This window comes from Mauremys reevesii, linkage group 4 (assembly GCF_016161935.1).
Source record: "Mauremys reevesii isolate NIE-2019 linkage group 4, ASM1616193v1, whole genome shotgun sequence".
Taxonomy (NCBI): domain Eukaryota; kingdom Metazoa; phylum Chordata; order Testudines; family Geoemydidae; genus Mauremys; species Mauremys reevesii.
In genome coordinates this window covers 118,094,130-118,111,318 of record NC_052626.1, presented here as the reverse complement: position 1 = coordinate 118,111,318, position 17,189 = coordinate 118,094,130, and the positions used below count along the sequence as shown (strand labels likewise).

At 53.1% G+C, this 17,189-nt stretch overlaps 1 long non-coding RNA gene across 1 annotated transcript in view; it reads left to right on the top strand.

Annotated features, from left to right (window-relative positions):
- The window catches only part of LOC120404861, a 46,291-nt gene that overhangs the window by 11,428 nt on the left and 17,674 nt on the right, over nucleotides 1-17,189 (top strand). Inside the window, exon 2 of the long non-coding RNA XR_005598220.1 lies at nucleotides 6,670-6,958. This is a non-coding gene — a long non-coding RNA (uncharacterized LOC120404861). The remainder of the gene's footprint in view (nucleotides 1-6,669; nucleotides 6,959-17,189) is intronic.

Here is a 17,189-nt window from a genome sequence, read left to right as displayed (position 1 = left end):
TCAGGTGCCTTGTGGATGTTCTGCAGGACCGCAGGAGGACAGAGCCCCCCTGCAGTCTATCTGCAACCGCTCTCCCCTGCCACAAAGTCCCATACCCCCCTCACCCAAAATAACCAGAAGGAGGGGCGCCAGGGGCCGTGAAAACTGTCACTGCACTCCAGCAGAGTGTTCAAGTACCCAAAAGCTCTCATACCCTAAATTTTGAGAAGTCCTTCCGTTCCTGACTCACCCAAGCCCCAATCCCAGTTTCTTCCCCTAACTGTCTAGTTAATTATTAAAAATACTTTGCTGTTAATTACTGTTTCCATCATGTTTTTTCACAGAAGACTGTGTTTGAAGGGGGTGGGGTGGGGAAGGGGGTTGTTAATTGCATAGGACAGTCACCTTTACCAGGATACAGACACGGGGGCAGGATCAGCAGCAGATCACACACACAGTGCAGTCAGTAGGCACCCTGGTCGGTATGGGAGGTGGTTTCCAGGTTCTGTGTGGGTGGGGGGAATGTGACTTTGTAGCGGGGGAGGGCGGTTACAGATCTTATGCAGCGGTCCTTGTCCTGGACCGCTGAGTCACGCAGCAGAGAAATCTGTATCCATCCTCCTCCGCCACAAGGTCACATAGCCCCCGCACACAGAATTCCAAAAAGGAGGGATGGCAGGCTCCGTTGAAACAAGCAGTCCGGCACTGCGGACCACTCTAGGAGCAGGAGCCTGTCATTCCTCGAGTTTAGAGGTGGTCTTTACATCACCGCACACCCTACCCAGCACAGTCTGCGTCCCAGTTTCAACCCTTTAACGCAAAGTAATTAATAAAGAAACCTTTGTTAAGTAACAATGGGACATGTATTTTATTTTTACACGTGTGTTGGAAGTGGGGGAAACGGGGTGAACGGGGTATGTAACTGCAGAGAAAGAAACGGGCAAGTTCAGCTTCTCTGTAAAGAAACTGAACAGTCACAGGTCATGCTGCTCGCTGGTACTTGAAGAGTTCCTTGTCGCTGTCCAAGGCGCCTGTATAGGGCTTCATGAGCCAGGGCATTAGCGGGTAGGCTGGGTCCCCGAGGATCACTATAGGCATCTGCACATCCCCAACAGTTATTTTGTGGTCCGGGAAGAAACTACCTTCCTGCAGGTGTCTAAACAGACCACAGTTCCTGAAAACACGCGCGTCATGCACCTTGCCTGGCCATCCAACGTTGATGTTGGTAAAACGTCCCCTATGCTCCACCAGTGCTTGCAGCACCATTGAAAAGTAGCCCGATTTCTCAGCAGCTGACTGTGGAAGAGGTGGACGATAAGGTGCGAGGAGGTGAAAACGGCCATAACTGCAGCGGGCTCCATGCTCGCAGTGCTGTGGCGTCCGTGCTGTCACTGACCAGAAAAGTGCACGAACAGATTGCCCGCAGGCGCTTTCGGGGAGGGAGGGAGGGAGGGCGTGATTGATGGTTCAATGATGACAGTTACCCCAAACCACCCTCGACACATTTTTTCCCCCAGCAGGCATTGGGGGCTCTACCCAGCATTCCAATGGGCAGCAGGGACTGCGGGAACTGCAGGATAGCTTCCCACAGTGCACCGCTTCCAAAGTCGACGCTGGCCCCGTTAGTGTGGAATCACAAAATCGAATTAGTGTCCTTAGTGTGGATACACAAATTCGACTTTGTAAGGTCGATTCCACAAATTCGAATTAAGTTGAATCGAACTACTCTTGTAGTGTAGACATACCCTGAGATAGGTTGCAGTTTGTGGATAGCTTCATAACTGCTACAAGTTGGCTTTCTGTTCTGCACCGTTACACTTCTGACAAGGCTGCAGAGGTAGCTGCTGTTCTGCGAGACAGCTGATGTGACATGTTACATGCACACCCACACACCTGCCGCAGCAGTTTTACTTGTGTTTAGTTGTTTCCCTTAATGTAAAACTAAGTTGATTCTGAAGGGCTTGGTCTTTAGAGAGAAGTAGTTAGGGTGCTAGCCTATAACTTAGGAGACCTCAGTTCTTCCTGTCTCTGCTATAGGATCCCTGCAGTATCTTGATTTCCCTATCTGTGGAATGCAGATAGTCATGTGTCCCTGCCACATAAGGGCATTGTGAGGCTAAATATGTTGAAGATTGTGAGGTGAGGGGCATATACCACTGATAGATTGATAGTGTTTTTCATACACCAGCTCTACAGGGCATGACCCGTTTCAGAATGTTTGTGCCTCTTTTAGATTGTAAAATATTTGGGTCAGGGACTGTCACTTATGATGGTACAGCACCTAGCACAATCAGGCCATGCCTGACTGAGGCCTCTTGGCACCAGCCCAATACAACTAATTATAATAGTGCAGGATATGTCTGTTAGTAACTTAACTTTCCGGGCAAAAGGTATTAGATGAGAGAAGGTTCCACTGACACGTGTACATATGCCAAGGAGACCAGTGCATTCTGATGGAGGTGAGCAAGCAGACAGGAGGACAAAATAGGATATTTTATTTACTGTAGGTTATCAGTAACTTCCCTAGAGGTAACTGCTCCCCTATCTTGCCCTCCCCTCCCCTTTCCTTTCTGAAATTAAACCCATGAAAATGTTTGGGGTTGGGGTTTTTTTTACAATGGAAAAAGACTAGAACTGGTCAGAAAATGACAATTCAAATATAAAAATACTTAGGAAAAAAACTGAAAAATATCAATTTGGAAACTGTGCCGCCTTTCCTCATGGGAGTTGTAGTTCAGATGCCTTGTGCCTTCTGATTCTCCTCAAGAGGCCAGGCTCCCTGGTCTCTGACTACATATCCCATGATGCACTACAGTCTCCCCTTATGGTGAGGAAAAGTGGTTGCATCCTGGGAGTTCCTGGCCTTGGTGCATTGTAGGAGATGTAGTCCAAATAGGGAGCCTGGTCCGTAGAGGGGAATGAGGCCATGAAGCAAGCCAACTACAACTCCCATGAGATACTTTGGAAACATATTCAGATAAAAATATTTTGGTTTTGGGGACCTTGGTCTTTCCCCCAAAAAACCAAATCAAAATTCTCTGTGGAAAGTAAAGACTTTTCTTGAATAATGTTTTGTTGAAGAACAGTTTTGACAGAATTTTCAACCAACCATAGCAAATTCCTTTCTCTTACCTTCCCTTAAGACCAAACAGCTGAAAGAATTTTACTCAAACATTCCCTCTCCCTGCCTCCTGCACCAAAAATAAGTTAGCTTTGGACAGAGCCCAGGCTGGAAAATGTCAGGCCCAAAGCTGAATGTTTCAGAAAGTTCTGAGTGGTTGAAGACAGAGGTTAGAACAGACTCTGCTTATTCCATTGTGAGTTAGCTGGACTCTGATATGAATGATTAGCTCTCACTAGCACTTCACGAAGGTGAGTATGAATCACTGTCCCTGTTGTACAGGTGGGGAACTGGAGGCACAGAGAGAGTTACTTGGCCAAGTTCACAGAGTCAGTGGTAGAATCCAGGCATTCCAACTCCTAGACCAGCGTGTATATCTCTGTGTGGATTCGCTTCGGGAGCAACTGGATGGAGTCGGGTGCAGGACACCTGTCTGAAACTCCCAGCAGAGTGTGTTCCAAGCTAAAGTGATCTGGATTTCTGGACACCAAGGTTCTCAATGTGGGTAAAGCTGTGTGTGATCAAGGCTAACTTGATCTAGAGAGGGCTGAGCCAGCCTGCATCCTGGCACACATCTCAACCTAGGCTAGAATGTGGATTTTAAACAGTTAGGCGCCATACCCAATGACCAGTCAAATGGCATTTAGTTAGCCTGTCCCCTGTTAAAACAGACACTGAGCCAAGCCCCAGACCTTCCCCATTGCCAATGCTGTTCTTCTCCAAGCCCATCTCATCTTTAAAACCATGGTTTGAACCAGCTCAGCAGAGATGGTGCCTCACCTTGAATCCTGCAGAATGGGCCCTGCTGGGCCCTGAGCTTTCTGTGCACTGGGAGCTCTTCGGGAAGCAGGGGGCCAGGCTGACCTGGGTTTGTGGATACCTGGCTGCAATTGCAGTAGATGAGGTTCTAAGGGGACCCCCCAGCTGAGGTGTGATGGGAGAGTGATGGGAGTCTGAAGTGTCCACATGGAACTGAAGGCAATGCCCAGCGAAGTAAAGATGAATTCATGGACAGTCCCCTGAAGAGGCTCCCTGGGACAGATCTAGGCTCAGGTGAGCTGGATCCCCAAAAGCTTTTGTAAGGGACCATTTTGGAAGCTCTCGGTGCTGTTTCTAATGAATTCCCTTCCTCCCGAATCGTATGACAGTCCCTAAGAGCAGTGAGCATGAGCTCTGCAATCAGAGGGATTCTGATGGACATGGGTGAAATCTCTACCCGGGATGATGCTTCTCTAAGTCAGGTCTGGACTTCCAGAAGCTGGATCCTCAAATTCCTGCCTGAGATCCAGCTGAGCAGGAGGAGAGGGACACAGGAGTGAGCTGGGAAGCAGAGTCTGCAGCATTTCCCATTCTTGCCTGGCAGCCTCCCTTCGAGAACGAGGAGCTAACTCAGGCCTTGTGGGGGATGGAGGAAACCTGCTGGGGTGAGTGGGAATGAAGCCCCCCCATCCTTCCCATCATGCTTCAGGCAGCACTGACCGCACACACCCCTGGCCAGCCTGAGCGGGAGCCTTCTCCATGTGTGACTCAAGCAGCAGCTGGTTCCCATTCCAGGAGTCCCCCCTTGTCGCTCTCCCAGCTATAATAGTCACCCACTGACGCAAATCCTCCCACCCCCCAAGAGCCAGGAGCCGGATTTAGAATGGCGTTAGTGATGGTGTCAGAAATCAGACGCCCCCAGATGCAGGGAGATGGGCTGCTGTCTCACTCTGACAGCTCCCTCCCCACTCCCTAGTTAATGCTGGAGGAGGGTGGCCCTCCTGGAGACAGCCGTCCCGGACCCAGTGCTGGAGAGGGAAGAATTCCCAAGGCAGGCTGCCAGGGAGGAGACCAGAGCACAACGGGACAGTGCTGTGTGCTTGGCGGTGCCAGGGGGTGCTTCGTGGGCTGTGAGACTGCTCCATAAGGCTCCCTAGGGGGCAGTACTGAGGCATTGTAACCCTGATCCCCTGAGTGCGCCATAGTGATGCAGTGCCGGGGATCCCTTGGCAGGAGAGGTGGCAGGAGAGGCAGACAGTGTTTGATAATTACACAGCGCTGCATAATACTCTGTAGGGGACAGCATTGGGAGTCATAACACGTTTCCTCTACAGGTGTTTATCCCCTGCCATCTTTTTATCTAGCTGCTACGAGGGTAGGTATCTGAGGCCCTTGGGGCAGGTGTCTGAGCCTTTTTTGTGAGGAGGAAGAAACCATCTATGCATCCCTCTTGGCTAGAAGGGTCTTGGAATAGGCAAGCAATGACACCTGGTTGCAGCTAATATTCAAGACTGCATCTCTGATCAATAAAGGAGTGCAGAGACAGCACAGGTTTTCACAAGGGTGGGACAGCTGATGAGCAGTGCAAAGAGCTGGGAGGATACTGGCTAGATAGGTTTCCGAGGAGTAGGAGAGATCAAAAGACCTTTCTCTGTGCTGTCAGCGGCCCCTGCCAGGTGCCCCTATGTGCAGGCCTGAATCCTTGAGTGCTGAACCAGCACCCAGGGGAGATCCCTGTGTACACACCCTGCATGGGCTGGTGCTGCAGGGAGCCAGCTGCTCTTTATCAGTCCTGCCTTACAGATGCCAGTTACCCCCGTGAATCACAGTGCCCCATCCTACTCTAATCCACTTTTCCCTTCCTTGCCTGGCATACTATTTGTTGTCAGCGAGTGGCATTTGGCACTGACAGCCCGGGGAATAGATGCGTGTGGGGGTGCGGGGAGGTGGGCTTCTCACCCCACACGGGCTCCTGTCTGACAAGGCAGATTATATGCTGCTTGCTCACTTTAGGTAGCGAGAGAAGCTGGTGACAAAGGTAATTAGCCCCATTCTCTCTGCCTGCCAAGCCGTGCGGTAAAGCTGGAAAACACCACTCTGCAGTGAGGTTCCCACGCAGCAGAGAGCAGACAATAGACATGTGGCCCCAGGCTGTCCCACACTGTGCTCTCACTCCCATCCCCCACTGCGGGGACAAAAGCAGGTGGCAGAGCTGAGCTGGCTCCTTGGATTAGCAGCCAGAGGGCCCCTCCCCAGAGATTCGCACTGCACCCAGAGGAGAGGGGGAGAGAAAGTGACAGTTCTCCCTGCCCTGGCCTGCTGAAATTTAGAAACTAGCATGAATCCCAAAGCAGGACTGAGTTGGGATTGAGGCGTGGCTTATTTGACTCTTGTCTTTTGCACAATTGCCCTGTGTCTTTTCCCCCATTGTCCCCCGTGCATGTTATGATGCCTCCCCCAGCTGATTCGGGAGACCCTTACATTCTCCCCTTTGAAATCCCACTAATAGAACCCCTTCTGCCCTGTTGCCTCTAGTGAATTAAGTAGACCTGAATAGAAAATCTCTCTGGCTGTTCCTCTCCCCTGCCCTCTGTCTGTCTGTCCCTGGACTGAGACCACCCCAGGGCTGCGGCCATCCCTTCTCATGTGTCCTGAGTGTGCCCCATGCGTGCATCACAGTAAATCCCAAGGGAAATGAGCACAGTGCAATGAAACCACTTATAAAACTCCATGTGCCCCCACTGCCCTGCTCTCTGTAAGTGAAGCGCAGACACTGCTTGCTTCTGTAATGCCCCTTCCTGCCTCATTAGGTCAGCTGCAGGGATCCAAGCCAGGACCTCCGGAACGAAAAGAATGAACTTCCATCGCTTCAGCTAAAGGATCGGCTTCATCAGCGGGGAAACAACAGGAAATTCATAAACCAGCCATGAGAGGAAGACACAGAGCCATGCTCTGCCAGCAGGGATTACACTCAGGGCATGTCTACACTTACCGGGGATCAAAGCTGCAGCCATTGATGCACCGGGCGTCGACCCACTAAACTGAGCGCAGATCACTCTCCTGTCGACTCTGGTACTCTACCACAATGAGAAGTGTAAGGTAAGTCGATGGGAGAGTGTCTCCCATTGACCCAGCGCGGTTTAGACACCACAGTAAATCGACCTAAGCTACGTTATTCACGTAGCTGGAGTTGCATAACTTAGGTCAATTTACCCCCATAATGTAGACAAGGCCTTAATCTCCTTCCTTCTCTGTTCATGAGACCAACCCATCCCTATCCAGTCAGATCTCCGCTACTGGTCTGATCCAAAGCCCATGGAAGTGCATAGTCTTTGGATCCGGCCCTATCATCCCACCCATTGTACAGATTCTAGCTGCAGACCACAGAGGCTGCACCACCTTCTCCAAAACACACTCATCATCTTATCTGTGGACGTGCACAGAGCCCATGGTGATGGGTGCTGGTAAGAAGCTAGGCAGATAGAGCACACACATTTGAAACACGTGACATAGGCACTGGTCTTCATCATGTGGGCAGCACATCCTAAAGGGGCGCATAGAGCATAGCAGGGGCCAGGGCAGGTTAAGGGTATTTGTGAAAACTTAGTTCTCAATTTCGAGACTTTTCAAGCTTTGTTTCAGCAATTTTATGCAGTGACCCTTAGCTGGATATTTCTTGGCTTTTCAGGCATTTGGGTTTTCTAATAAGCCCAAGGTTCTAATGAGGCTTTTAGCAGAAGTAATTACTATGTCTTTACAGTCTTTGCTGTTTCTTAAGGCAGTTTGTGTCTGGAACAATCCAATGGGTCTCAGTGTTTCGACACAGACTGAGCCATGTGTTCTGTGCAGAAATGGGTATTTCACGGCTGTGAGCGCAATCTTTTGCTAATGAGACTGAAGAGCTACCAAGGGCAGCTGTGCCACTTGAAATGGTGAGAAATCCAGCCAAGGCCTCCCCTGTTAACCAGGACAGCAAGACCAGCAAAGAGTTTACAATAGGGAGGGGAGTCCTGCCATGCGGACAGGGGAGCAAGCAGCTAGCTAGCAAGGGAAGGGCAGTGGTCAGGAAACCATTGACCAGCCAGAAGGTGAAGAGAGGCGATAGGGCTGTGTGTGCCAAAAGGGGGTTAGCTTGGTAGGACGGATGAGGAGGAGGCTAAGACTGGCTTTTCCAAGCCTAAGTGCAAGGATCTGAGACACGACTGGTCATGCAAACAGTGGCACATTCATATTTTTGGTCCCCAAGAAGCCCAGGCGCCCTCTTTCACTAGCCATGCACGGCACATCAGGTGGCGTTGTTTGAACTGGAGTGTTCACTCACAGGCTGCGAGGCCAGGGCTCTGTGCTGAGACTCTGCTGTTGGCCTGCCAGCCCCGGCCCTATATTGTTGAGTGACTGGTGAGCCACCAGTATAGATCCCTCCTGGGACCTGATCCTCTTTTGCCAGGTACACTCACCACACTACAGGTCCAGAACCGCAGGCCTTCCACCTCCAGGGGCCAAGGCCATGCTAAGAAGGAGGCCTGTGGGAGGCGTGCCTGCCAAGGCAGGGGTATAGAGTGCTATCAGGAATGGGAGCTGTAAGAGGAAAGGTTCAGGCTTGATGCTGGGCACAGACTCTTGTCCCAAGAGAACCTGTTGCATGAACCACAGGAGCAGAGCGTCGGGGAGCTATGGGGAAAATGACCCAGGTGTTAGGAATAAACACTATCTGGGTCTCTCCTGTGTCTTCACTAGTCAAAGGGATCTGCTGAAGGGGGATGGCAAGGGTAAGTGGGCTGGCTGGGGGAGGGAGGTGCAGGGGGGAGCTAGATGGACATGCTGGGTAGGAGCAAGGATGTGGGGTTGCATGGACTGGCTGTATGTAGGGACCGGCTGTGTGTCAGTTGGGTGGATGGGCACTAGAACTGGCCATTAATTCTGTATATCCATAGTGCGTTTTCACTCCTGACAGGCTTGGTACCTGTGACCCGGGTTCACTGCTGTAGCGTATAGGAATTGGGTACTATCTCCGTAAATGGTCTGTGAGGTGTCTAGTGATCCTCACTGTCTTCTTTGTTCCAGAAGCCCCCAGGAGCCCTGCAGTGCTGCACTGTACACATGTAGCTAGGCCTTGTGTGTCCTCTCTGCTCAGTAAAGACAGTGACTTGGCCCCCGTGGTGCCTACCTGGTTTCTTCATGTTATGTACGTTGTGTAAAGAGCAAAAGCCACAACAACCAACTTCCTGGTGCCAGGCTTGGCGCTGAGCTGTGATCTCCCGGGCGTCACTGGGAAGTAGCGCGAGAGGCCGGCTGCCCCTCGGTGGCTGTGCCACCCGTGCATGCCCCTGATTGCCATGGCAATGACTCATCTCTCGCCCAGGCATGCCAGACCTCAGCCATGGCCCAAAAGCCAGGGGTGCATATGACTTCTTCCCCTTTTGGCCTGCCGGCAGAGAGAGACTAATGCTATTTTCACACCATGAGGGTGACAGGAAACAACTTTATCTCCAAACCCATGTGTCCTTCAGTGCCCTCCTGAGGAAGGGGCAGGGTTGTGGTGGCCTTCCCATGGCTTCTGGGGCCCCTCAGTACAGGGAGTGAAGTTGGGGGGCTTCTCAACCTTGCAGAGGCCCATCAGGGTGGGCAATGGAGCCCCCCAGGCCTCATGCCTTGAAAGGACCCATTGGGATGGAGAGCAACATCCTGGAGACTTGAGGGGCCACTGGTAGAATGGGACCCAGGGCCTGTTGGGATGGGATGAGGGAAGTGGGGTCCCTCCTGAGGCAGTGGTAGGTGTCTCTGTCCTGCCGCCTTCTCCCTCAGTGCGTCACATGCTCCTCTCCTCCTGGGCAGTGCCTGATGGCACCTCAGAGATGAGAGGCAGCAGGAAACTCAACCACCAGCACTTCATTAGCCTGCTTCCTCACTAACGCTCCTAATGTTAGACAGCTGGGTGGCAGCCATGCTGCCTGCTGGGATTTAGGGTGCACCATGAAGCAGTGAGTGGGGAGGGTGGGGACTGGGAGAAAGGGGAAGAGGCCCATGGGATGCTCCTTCCCAGCCCTGAATCTTTACTCCTTGTGCAGGAACAGAGGAGATTGGGGGGTGTAGCCCTTCAAAGCACTTCAGCAGGATCAGCTACCTCCCCTTCCCAGCCCCGGCCAGGGAGGTGAGTCTCACTGTCTCCATTGTACAAAGGAAACCGAGGCACAGAGCTGCTGTGAGTTGGCCACAGAGGGGCTGGGATCTAGAACACCTGACTCCCAGCCCTGTGTTCAAGCCACTAGCCTTTCCCGCTTCCAGTACCTTAGTGATTCAGAGAGAGTGGGGAGTAAAGAGGGGAGGATGGCAATAACTATGGGGGGGGGGAGCAGGGAGGGCGGGGAGATTCAGCCGACCGAAATGCAGCAGAGCAGGATGCATGGAAATAACTCCTCAGTCTCCATATACTCTACTTCCCCTCCAGTCCTGCAACGACCCTACACTCGCTCTAGCAGTGACTGTGTCCCCTTCTCCATGCCTCCCTCCTGCTCTCACCTCCTCAGGGCTGACTGAGCGGGGTCTGTAAATCCCAAGTGGGGCTGATCACACCATTGAATGGTGGGTTGGGAGCCACAAGGGACTGAGCCTGGGAGCTCCCTTGCATGCAGCTCTTGTTAGCACAGTCCAAAGGGACCCAACCAACCTCTGCTTATCCTGAAAAACACTATAGACACTCCTATCACAACTCCCAGCTTCAGCCATGTTTCATTATCTTGGGCTACCAATGTCCTTTTAAACCAGTGGTTCTCAACCAGGGGTACCTGTGCCCCTGGGGATACATGGAGATCTTCCAGGGGGTACATCAACTCATCTAGATATTTGCTTAGTTTTACAACAGGCTACATAAAAAGCACTAGCAAAGTCAGTACAAACTAAAATTTCATACAGACAAAGACTTGTTTATACTGCTCTATCTACTACAGTGGTCTCCAAAGTGGGGTGCGTGCACCCCAGGGGGTGCGCAAGAGGATCCTTTGAGGCATGCGGCAAGAGGAGCGCCGCCAGAGCAGTGCCACTTTGGCAGTTTGGGCGGCTTTTGCTTCGGCAATTCAGGCAGGAATGCCTTTTTTTTTTGCTTGGGGCAGCAAAAATGGTAGAGCTCAAAAATTTTTTACTGATGGGGTGCGCAGTCAAAAAAGTTTGGAGACCACTCATCTACTATACACTGAAATGTAAGTATAATATTTATGTTCCAACTGATTTATTTTATAATTATATGGTAAAAATAAGGTCAGCAATTTTTCAGTAATAGTGTGCCGTGACACTTTTGTATTTTTATGTCTGATGTAAGCAAGTAGTGTAAATGAGGTGAAACTTGGGGGTATGCAAGACAAATCCTATTCCTGAAAGGGGTCTGGAAAGGTTGAGAGCCACTGGTTTAAACTATCAGCCTATATCCTGCTTTGAGCAGGGGGTTGGACTAGATGACCTCCTGAGGTCCCTTCCAACCCTGATATTCTATGATTCTATGATTACATAGTCTTGCCTCAGTGCAGGGGACTGGACTAGATGACCTATTGAGGTCTCCTCCAGTCCTACGTTTTCTATGGTTCTATTCCTCCACTGGGAGCACGTGGGCCTCCCTAGCCCGGTGTTGCTCTGTTCCTTGCCCTGGTTCAGGGTGTGTGTGTCTGTCTGTAAACCCCTATCACAGGGAGGGAGGCTGATCTTGTGGCTGAAGAAGTAGGCTGGGATTTAGAAACTGTGAGTTCAATTCTCAGCTCTACCACAGCCCCACTCTGTGAGCATGGGCAAGTTCCTTTCAAAAGTGCCTAGGATGGTGGGTGCTGCACATGAGTCTCTCGGTGAAAGCTGGGCTACATCTAGGTACCTACATAGGTGCTGAGCTATTTTGTGATCCAGACAACACGCTACCCCCTCTGATACTTGAGCTATTTTGTGACAGGGTCTGAGCCCTTGAAAATTGAGCCCCTAATCCCTCTGGCCCTCAGTGCCTCATCTGTAAAATGGGGATAAGAATCCTTCCGTTTTCCCACTTCTTGTCTATTTGGCTTGTGGGCGCTGTGGGGCAGGGAGCGTCTCTCACTCTGGGTTCGCCCAGCGCCACGTGGCCCTGACCTCTGTTAATGCTGCGGGGCACTACGGCAATGTAAGTAACAGTGTTGGTTAGGAAATCTCAAGGGGGCCTGTGCGTGATGATTGTACGTGGAAATTTGCCAGCCAAGTGAGAGGTTTTTAGAGCGAGCAACTGGAAATAGGGGCTGAGACTGAAGTGCCCCCTCGCCCAGAGCTCTAGGTAGTGCAGGTCTGTCACACACCCGTTGCTAGGAGTAACCCCCTCTGCTCCTGGAAACCCTGCTTTCTCCTTCCCTGCATCTGAAGGGAACTAAAGAGGCCCTGTGTTCATTAGGCAGTCCAGGCGCAGTGCACGGCCTGCGCTCCCCTGGAAATGGAGCAGGCGAGAGAGCACTAGCAGCCATCTGGGCACATCTGCTCCTAAACCAAATGGTAGGAACAGTCTGAAAGCTCCCCCTGCTGGGCATGTTAGGGAACTTCTGGCTTCCACCTACGGGAACCGAGGCCGATTTGGGCAGGATCCTTGGATCAGGACCTAGCAGCCAGAGAGGCCAGCAGGGCAGCGTGGCAGGTGAGGGTACAATTCACAGCCGCCTGAGTGCTGGTCCTGACAGTCTCACTTGTGAGGGAGCCCACTGCCCCGCTGGGGAGTGGAAGGAAGACCCAGGGACTTGGCAGGATAGCGAGGGGGCTTCTCTGCTAGCTTAACAGCTGTCAAGGGAAGTGCAGAATGTGGGAGGATCCAGATCCTGGCTCGTTATCCCAGCTAGTGAGGCTGAGCCCTTGGGCAAAGAAAGAGCCTTCAGGGAGACTGAACGAGGCATTGACAGGTTCAGGCTCCTTGCCCAGCCCTGCCCCGCCGGGCCGCTTCCCCTCCATGTCCATTCAGGCCCAGGCGCTTGTTTGCTTGCTCTCTGTTCTGCCCAAGCCCTGCCCTGGAGGAGTCTATCTGCTGGTGTGATGGGGGGATCCACTCTCCAGGCTCATTCCAGCCTGGGATGCCCTGGCCCCAGCACGGACTGTGAATGTCTCTGAGATACCTGGGGTTTGATGTTGTTATCCCCTGTCACGTCCTATTGAGCCAGCCCCGGCCCTCTTGGAGGGTTGTCTCTCTGTCTGCCCCTCCCTCTCTGGCCCAGTAACTCCAGCTCTGCCTGGCTTGGCCGAGCTCGTCGTCCGGCGCTGAGGCCCGGAACGGAGGCACCAGAGCCACTGCAGGCCGCAAAGAGAAGGCCTGTGGTTGGAAGGGCGATCCCCGCACTGTGTGGCATGGCGGATAATCCCATGCGACGTGACGCACATGGAGTGTGACTGAATGAGGTCAGGGCACGGCGATGCCAAAAGCGCTTGATTAAAGCAGCCCTCACCCACGGCTGCCTTGCGCCATTGTTTGGCCCAGCTCTGGAAGTGCTCACGCCTGCCTGCTCAGGGTGTGTGTGTGTGGTGGGGCATTAGTGCTGTCAGGGGGTTGGGACTGGGGCGGGGGTGATAACAATGGGTGTTTGAGACAAACATGGGGGGCGAGGGGGCTGGGTGAGGGAAAGGTGTGTGTGAATGAGCACCCAGTGCGTGAGGGCTGGGAGGACATGAGAGCTGACCAGTGCGACGTACTGACCCAACTGCAAGGGATCCACCATTTCAATACAGAGCTCTAAGGGCTGGATCCCAGCTAGCACCAGTCAGCTTAGCTGTATTGACTCCTGTGGACCTACGCCGATTTACACCACCACTGGCCCTCCCTGTTGCCACCCTGACTTTTTCCCTAATTCCTTGGGACCTCACTGGTGCCCCATTAGCAAAGGAGGCAGGTGCCCAGCTATCTCTCTCCGATGGAGGAGCATTGCCCAGTACCCAGCTGTCGCTTGTGCAAGGCACTGCTGTGCTGGAGGTGTGCTGTTGCCAATGGTCCCCTGGCGGTCCCCCCACTAGGCTGGCTGTGAAGGAACGAGTGGACGACTAGCCCCGAAAGAGGACGGGAGGAGCCAACAAGAAATTACAAGAACAACAAATATCTCTCACCCAACTGAGAACAGCCTCAGGAATCTTCCTGAGCAGGAGCCCAGCCCCCAGAGCTCTCCTTCACAGCCTGGTGCCACTGAAAAAGCGACAGGAGACCGACAGGCTCAGTCTGTTAATCCTTGTGGGCTGCACTGGTAAACCCAGCTGTGTAGCGCCCAGGAGTCATTGCCACCTGGCTGGAGTCTGGCCGGTGGGGAAGGCAAATACCCAAACCAACCTCTGGAAAAAGAATGTTACTGGTTGCAAAGTCAAGCACTCAGACGTTAGGAAATGCCCAAAGCCAGGTTGCCCGTGCCGCCATTAATCCAGCCCCCTTGTGTGGCTGCATTATGAGACAGCTTTTAATTACATGCTCACATCCCGCCACGCTGGGTAACCTCGCCCTGTTCTTACAGTTCGGCACAGAACCAGCAGGCAGGACTCTAGGGGACAGAGTGAGAAGCTGAGACCCATCTCTTGACCATTCCCATTGCCCCTCTAAGAGCTGACCTTGTAGTCTCCCTGGGATACCCACAGCTCACCTGAACTGCCATCAGGGGCTCTGGGGGACTGGCGTCAGTCAGCAGTAGGGATGGGAGGCAGCCTAGGAGCCAGTGCAGTGAGGTCCCAGGAAGCAGTGGTGATTTGAGGCAGCTGGAGGGAGCAGGTGATCCAAGGAGCCGCATCGGCTGGGACCAGGCAGCAGGGAGACATCAGAACAATGGTGCCACCATGGACACCAGCTGGACTCTTTCGCTGGTCAAGCTCAGCAGAGAGGCCAAGGACAGAATATGCCATAGAGACCGAGCTCTCCGGCCAGACCTAGAGATGGCCCGTGCATGGAGTGCGGAGGCCCATTGGGCTGAATTCATCACCACAGCTGGGCTGAACTCCACGGGGTGCACAGGGAGAGCATTGGGTTTTTGCTTCCAAAGCATCTCCTCTATTTTCAGGCTGCCAGGCACCTATATGGCCCTCGGCCCTGATCACAGAAGTCCATGGGCTACCCCAACTGGCACCTGGCTGCCAACAGCCCGTAGATTAATTCACCAGCGATCAGATCTGGCTGGGTGACCAGGGGTCAGCCTATTGCAGAGCTGGCAGGGCTGTGGGAGGAAGCCATCTCTGTGCTAGGGTTAGGGGCTGTCAGTATCCGTGGCTGTCAGATGCCGCTTGCTGGCACTAAATGCACTTCAAGTGAAACAAGAAATGGAAAACGCTCCATTGTGAGCACCCCACGGCTTCAGCGGCCAAGGGTGGAAAGGCACATGGTTGCAAGCCAAAACAGCACCCTCCTATTTCAGGTGTCAGACAGCAGCAGCCCAGAGAGAATCTGATCAGCCAGCAGGATCTTACACAGCAAAAAGAGACTTCGTCTCTCCCCAGCCCGCGCTGCCACCGCGTGGGCAAAACCAAAACTTTGCAGATGGCTTTACTGCTTGTGAAACTCTGGTTGTGGTGCTGGGGTGCTTGCTGTGACTGTGAACATGCTGTTTATTGCATAATGCATCAAGGCACCTGCCTCCAGCACTGTATATAGAACCAGCCAGCGAGCACTGATAATAACAAAGATAGCGGCCGGCCCATGAGCGCAGCCTCTCACAGTTCCAATTGCCCTGCTGCTCGGGATCTGATCGAGGACATGTCTACAGCTACAGGTTCATTTCCTGCGACTGCCCTGCCAGGACAGACCATTTTATAAGCAAACCGATATCCGCCTCAAAATAACCCTGCGTGTGTTGCGTCATCAGGGTAAGATTTCTGGTTGCTTCCAGTAAGACATTAACTTAATGCATGAAATATGATTTCAGGCTGCAGTCGCTGGTTGGATGTGGGGAGTGTGTGTGTGAGACAGGAGCTGTGAGTGGAAAATCACTTCTGCTGGTGGCAGCACTTCTCACTGGCGAAAGCTTATTAAAAAAGCGGGGGGAAATCTGAAATTGGACAATTAGCGCCCCAAGGGCCGAGCTCTGTTACATATCAGAACCATCCTGTTTCCCCCACAAACACACACCAGAGCAGTGAAACACCCAGTACAGGCTGTGCTGAATGTTGCACTCTGCCTTAGGAGATCTGTCCAGATTCCCACCCAGTGCTTTGTCCAGCAGCCTGCCCGCTGATCTGCCATCGCCAAAGACACCAATTGCTGCTCATTTAATGCTTTAAACACAGGGGCTGGGGCTGGAAGAGTCGGATGATCAATCTCTTTTTCTCCTGCTACAGCTGGGAGATAGGGCTGCCTCCCCAGCCAGGCCAAGGACCAGAAAGTGGGTGGTCAGCCCCTGCAGGAATGCCCCTGGGGAGGGGAGGGTGCACTATGCCCTCATGCAAGCTGCCCCAAAAGTGCAGGAGGGAGGTGGGGCCCTGCCCTTCCTGGAAGAGCACACGGCACTGCCTGTGAGATGGCACTGTGAGTATGCTCCCCTTCCACACTGCTCCAGCACCGGCCTGGCTCTGCAAGAGCATCCAACCCTGGAGAGCCACCGATTGTCCAATGCCGCATTGCGACTGCCTGCTTAGGCCTGTCTGATGAGGTCACCAGATTCCAGGGGCAGGGGGCACACTGGGGAGCTTGCCGCTCAGCCATGCACCCGAAACCCCTACCTCCATTATGTTCCGTGGGAGGGAACCTGAAAGTGACAGGGAGAAGGTGGCAAGGCAGAGTGGGATGGGTAGAAGGAGGACACACGGCAGCTTAAACTAGCCCCTCCCTCCCCAAGGGGACCTTTCAGCTCCATTCTGGGGCCTCCTCAGCCCTGTGGAGTGTAAAAGCTGGCTGGGGAGTGGGGAGCTGCTCATAAGGAAGTGAATTGAAGGGGGCTGTTGGGTCCCAAGCTGCTGCCGTAAGGGGCCTTAGTTTTTGGGCAGCAAGTGAGGGGTCAAATAGTCCAGGGACCCTGTAGCATGGCGGTCTGGTTCCCCACCGCCCCGGAGGGGAACGAGACTCTCTGGATGCCAAAGTGGGTGGAGCCAGCAAACCCTGCACCCGCCCCTCAGAGGTCAAGGCGCAGGACAGGAAGTATAAAAGCCCAGAGCTCACTTGAAACACAGCCATTGCAGAGGCCAGATGCCTGTGGCGTAGCTCCCAGTTGGGAGACCATGGCGGTTGGCCTGAGGACTGGCCAGACCAGCCAACGCCTGATGCTAGCCTGAGCCCAGAGACACTGCCAAGCTTGCCGCTTGCCAGTTACCCTGAGGCGCTGCCAAGCCAACCGTGTGCCAGTTACCCTGAGGAGCCCATGGTGTGTGACCCCGTGGAGGACGCCGTCCG